Here is a 6,014-nt window from a genome sequence, read left to right as displayed (position 1 = left end):
AGGCGCAACTGGTGGGACGAATTAGTGTTTGCCGGCGTTCGATCCAAGAAAACAACAGACTAACAGCTACAAGTTTTCCCGCTCCCAAGCTCGAAGGGTCCGCAAAAAAGGGTTGTCACTGGCGTTTGAAGGGGGGGATTTATTATGTTATGCGTCCTACGTCCCCTCCCATCATGTTTCTGTCTGTGTTCCCGTTCCCGGATTGTCTTTACCCCCGGTTCCATAATGTTTGGTCGTTAATCTGTAGCAAACAGCGGGATACATTGGAGGGCTTTCGCTCAAACCCGTCTGCCAACTTATGATGACAAACGTTTTTGACATCGCATCCCAACTTCGTGGCCATGTTTGATGCTGGAACGAGAGAGAGAGCCGTAAAATATTGTGCGCATATAAATACCGTACCAACCGATACCATCCCATCCATAATTGATTGCCCGAAGACGCGGTTAATTCCAACGCTGTCAACAAATCGCGCTTCAGACGACTTTTGACGCTTTTCACGAATTAAATACGTAACATTTAAATGTTATACTTAAAATTCAGCAGAACTTATATCCAATTAAATTAGAATCAAATTAAAATTGGTTTTACCAGAAAACCTCATGACGGTTCGTTTTCTTGTGATCCCGAAACATTAAGTTCAAACTAAAAATAGTGTGTTACGAAAATAATGTTTATTTATCTCTTCTGATCAACACCCTCGGTGAACTGTTGAATTGGTTTCTATCCCTCGAACGACACGTGGCAAAAAAGGTTCAAATGCCAGTTATTCTCGGCCTCTGGTTTGAACCCACAACATCCAACTTTTTCTGTTCCGCACGAGGACAACGAAGGACGTAAGGGCAGGCTGCAATAACGTACCTTGACGTTAATTTCGGAAAAGAACGCGATCTTCTCCTTTCCCACTCGTTAACTGTCGTCAAGTTTTTTACAGCAGCATCCTATGGTTAAAAAATATACACCCAATAAAGATGAATATCTTCAAAATGTCAGTTCAAATTCGAAGATGAGGCACATACTCGTCAACTTTGCTTGTGAAACCAAAAGAAGACATTTTTTTATGCTTATTTATTGAACTTTTTCGTCATGTTCCACGATGGCTCGAGGTCGGATGGTGTTGACACCTTGATTTGGCAACGGTCACATTTGGAAGACATTTTATTCGTGTCGCCGCTTCGGGTCGCTATGGCGTTCGGGTGGCAACATCATCCATTCCGAGAAGTCTCATAAGTTCAGTCGGCTTCTGGTGAATTTCCGTTGCGTAGCGATTTTAATTGTTACATGAGTTCACCAGCATCACCTCAAACAATTGACGGGAAGTTTGCAAATAAGTTGTGCACTTCAATTCCTTCAAAAAGTGCTTGTTTTCAGTGCCTAGCCCTTCGTCTGTCGATCCTGCTACATTTGCTACATACACCATTTAATGCCACACTCTTGTACCACTTGCATCCCACGCGAAACAACTGCTGCCCGAAGCAAACATTTCCGTTCGAGCTTAAAGCATAACCAAATCCAATGTAAAAACGTAGGAAACCATTGAATGCGATGAACTTTAGCTGAACCTCAGGCTCGCTGGTAGGGATTTACGTCCAAAGTCGAGTGGTAGCGATGCTGAGCTGCAAGAACCAGTGGAGGACACACTTCTCTTCACTAATTGTCAAAACAATAACACGCCTTTGGCTTCGGCGTGGTTTGCCGACGCGGCCACCGTAAAGGGTAACCAAATCGGTCTCTTTTGGTGGTTTCCACACACCATGACATTGACTGCCACTGCTTCGGCAAACGACCTGACCAAGTGGTTCAAGGTTCTCTCAAGTTTTTTGGTCCAAAAAATCGCAATCACTGAAGTATGTTAATAGAAACATTCCTGCACGACGCTCCGACGGTGAACATTCCGCCGGCGCTTTCGGTTTTTCCTTCAGTTAAACAGTTTGTTTTTTTTTTGTGCCTTCTCTTCAGATTTCCTCGGCAAATTCCGTACCTTTGGCGGCAGCGTTTAATTGCATCATCCCGTGGGATGGCTGACATTTGAAAGTTTCGTAGTAAGAATCTGCCATTCGAAAAGCGTCTGACGCACCGAAACGCCAACGCCAGTTTAAAAGCGTATGTGATGTGAACACTGTGGCAAAAGAAATGTTTTACATGGTGTTCTTTTTAAAACCAATACGGTTAAAAACTTTCTGTAGGCAATTTCCATTAAACGGAAACAAATGTTTTTCAACTATTTGGTTTGTTTCGATAAATAGATTTCAAAACTATCAAAAATCGGAAAGGATTCCAAATGATTCTTGTAATTCCAAATGAGAAAAGTTTTGAAACAAACATCATTTTGCAAGTCAGTCCACCACTATGAATAAGGTGTAAGTTCTTTTAAAAAAACATCATAAACCTATTGCCTAACAATCCCCTGAAAACAATTCCGACAGAAGAAAAGTGTGCCAAGCAACAAAATCAATCGAAAACACAATTTGATCAACCGGTTTGGGATGAAAATGTTTCTTTATTATTTCGTGGTATTGTTTTCGTTTCGGATCTTCGTTTTCCAACTTCGTTTTCCCGCACACACATTGAAGTTGATTTTTTCTTATAGCGTCACGGTTGAACTGTCGCTTCCAATTGGCGTAAAGCGTACCAATCCAACGACTCGACGCCTGGGACTCTCGTTCACGAAGGCAGGAATGTCGTCCGCTTTCGACGTTGTTTTCGCAACATTGAAGTGTAAATAACATTTAAACGTTAAACAACTTGTTTCATCAAACCGAGCGTCGAAGCGTGCTGCTGAAGGGAGGGAAAATAAACGGAAAAAAGCAATTGTGCACTTAAAACGGCACGGTACAGGTTGGCTGAATCGCCCCATTTCCGCCGATGTGGAGGCTCATCCCACCGGTGCGGAACATTAGATTCTCATTAGAGTTGTCAGCAGGGCTGCGCAAAGGTTTCGCGAGACCGTTGGCTTTCCCCGCTCATGCCATGCCCTCGTACCGACGTGGGAAAAAACACCACGTCCAGCAATTAACCGGTACGCCTCCGCTAGGAGGTGCTAGAACCTGGGGTGGCTTACTTGGAAAAGTAATGGACACGGTCAAGAAGGGAGGGGGAAATCGGGAACACCCACTGCTCACGCTTCATCATGACGCGTCCTTCTGGCCCTTATGGGGAGCTGCGTTTCTTGGCCTTCTTTCGATGATGCACCCAGATCGAGATTATAATGTTTTCGCACGCGTGCGTTCGCATTTCACCGTGGAAATCTACGGCATTTAACGCTACGCCCACGTTTATTGTCGTGGAAGTTATTTTGCCTACATCACCATGACCAGCTCAGTGGGTGGAAATGTGGGCGCTACAAAACAAGTGGCTCATTTTTTTTCCTTCTTTCCCGGTGCATCAACTGTGCAGATTAAAATGTAAATCGTTGCGAGTTCAAATGATGACTTATTTTTGTAATCGTATTATTTTCCATTCCAGTTACGTTGTGAATGGCGTTGGTAGCTTAAGTTGATAAACAAAACCTGGTAATTGGTCAGCACACTCCAATCACCCTGAATGATTCCTCGAAAAAACATAATGGTTTTCCCACACTTTTCTGAACGCAAGCCATAAGGTCACATTTTTCTATTTAGTTTAAAGTTCCCAGAACGCCCGTTCGACACTGCTACACCGTCATCGTTTGCAGGAGTGCAAACGGAAATTTAAATCGGTTGATTTTGAATATTAAATGGTTCCGCGTAAGAAACAAAAATTGAAAAGAATACCCACACCGTAGCAACTAACATTCAAACAAATATATTTGTATGCATTCAATTTCCTTCTCCCTTAACAGGTTTATTCATTCAAAATGGAAGCATCACACTTTCATTTCCCCCTGATGATAGTTTATTACACCAGGTTCGGTTGCGGAACGAAACCGTTACCATTCCCGGGAACTATGGGGCGCGCGTGGAAAAGTGGACCGGTTTTATACAAATTTCCACAGCGCACACACAAGCCGTTTTATTTTTGCTTCTTTAGCGATGCTGCATCGTTCGTCTAAACATTCACGGTATATTTTCTCACACATTTGAGATGGAAAGCCAAAGGCCGGTCGACTGGCGTCCAGTTTACGGAACCGACGGCTTCACGGAACCTGCTCCAACACTTGTGAATTACCATATTTTGAGGGTGAATTTTCACTCGCAACTATTTTCATCGCGCTGCACCGCGCCCGGTAATGAGGAAACAATTTATGACATATGCATCGCGTTTTGCAGTCCCACGTGGTGTTTATTTGTCCACTTCCGCCCGGCATCCAGCGCAACGATAGTGCAGGGGTTTATTCAGCAATTTTGTAGCGATGCAAGTGGGCGTAGAGGTGCAGATATCCGTCTGATGCACCATCATTCGGTCGGCTTTAAACTCAACTGGCATCTGTTTTCTACCAGCCGAATAAGTGCTTAATTTGAACGAATCCGTCCCATTTAAAACCTACACAAAATTGCGAGTCATTTTCTTCGGTAATTGGTTCAGCTTTACGAACGAGTTTAAATATTCAACAAGAATTTCTAAGAGCTGCCCTGTTCCTAGAATCAGAGTATTTACCTTGAGCAACTTTAAAACTGAATCATGTTGGTGCACGTGTACTTCTGAAGGCCATTTATGGATGCTGGGGAAAAAAGTATGCATGCCATGTTGTTTGTTTCGTTCATTTTTATGTGCGGCGTGTCATTTAAAAAAAATGTAATGGCATAGAAATCATTATAATTACACTCACGTTATGTTATTTTATGATAAAAACTAAGGTACATCTGTTTGCTCAAAACACACCATTATCACATGCTGGATATTTGGAGTTTCAATAATACCAACATAGTTTCAATATATTCATATATTATTGGAAAATGGTAAGAAAAGTATTATGTATTGTAAATAGTTATTGAATTAAGTTCAAAAAATAATTTTATCAAATATTTAGAGTAAAACATATTCTTTTGATAACATAAATTGGCTTACTCGAAAGGAGAGTGTAACTAAGGGAAAAGATAAGTTTGTTAGACAAACGCGCTTTCTTAATTGCGAATAATTCACTGAATTACATGACACTGAATTACAATAATTCACTGAATTATGTTCAAATGTATCGAGCAAACTTTCGTTTGTTATACATCAAAAAAGCATTTCATGAGTAATTCCATCTCTTATTATTATTAAATTTATAAAACCGGCTGTGTTCGTTTCAAGTTGCAGGTACCTTTATGTATTGGGGGTTCATTGTTCCGAGCGGAAGTTTGTATTTGGAATTTGATATTCATGGACAAATTATGCAAGCAAGAGTTCGGTTGTAGAAACAAAGAAGATATCATTCCTTTGCAAAGTGTTTTGGACCGATCAATTTTCATCCTGCAACAAATCGTCAACAATTACTGTAACTGGTTTGTTTCTCTCAACTGACTACGGACATAAATTCATTACATTTTTTATGAGCAAAGATCGAGCAGGCTTTTTTTAGTGGGAAAAACATACCACCTACATTAAGCCACTTTAACACAATCTATCTTCATCCTCGTGGTTTTACTCACTTTTTTACCATTTTTCTCCATTTCAGAGCTATTCAACTTGCGGCCTCCAGTGAACATTTCGCCAAATCGGACTACATTTCGCTGCCACCGGTTAAATTCAGTTATAAAACAAACGAAATAAAAGTCAAGTGAACTCGCTAAGTGCCCGAAGGGAAATGGATCTGGTTGGTTGGGAAAACGCCAGCACCGGACACGCACCCACCCTACGCTGAACGAACTGTTTGCTAATGTGAGCCACTTCGTCGAACCCCATGCCATTTCTTGCCCAGAACGAAAAAGGTCAGCCAGGGAGTCCCGGGAGTACTTGATGAACGGCATTTCCACGCCTACGCTCCCTTGTGTGTGTGTCTGTGTTTGTGTGTGGTGATCGATTGAGTTATCCACAGGGAAAAGGAAAGAGTGAAAGTTTCTGAAAGCGTAGGAGAGTGTGTTAATTTTCTAAAACAACGGTGAGCTCGAAGT

Source organism: Anopheles ziemanni, chromosome 2 (genome assembly GCF_943734765.1).
Source record: "Anopheles ziemanni chromosome 2, idAnoZiCoDA_A2_x.2, whole genome shotgun sequence".
Lineage (NCBI taxonomy): Eukaryota > Metazoa > Arthropoda > Insecta > Diptera > Culicidae > Anopheles > Anopheles ziemanni.
Note: the sequence above shows the minus strand (reverse complement) of the source record.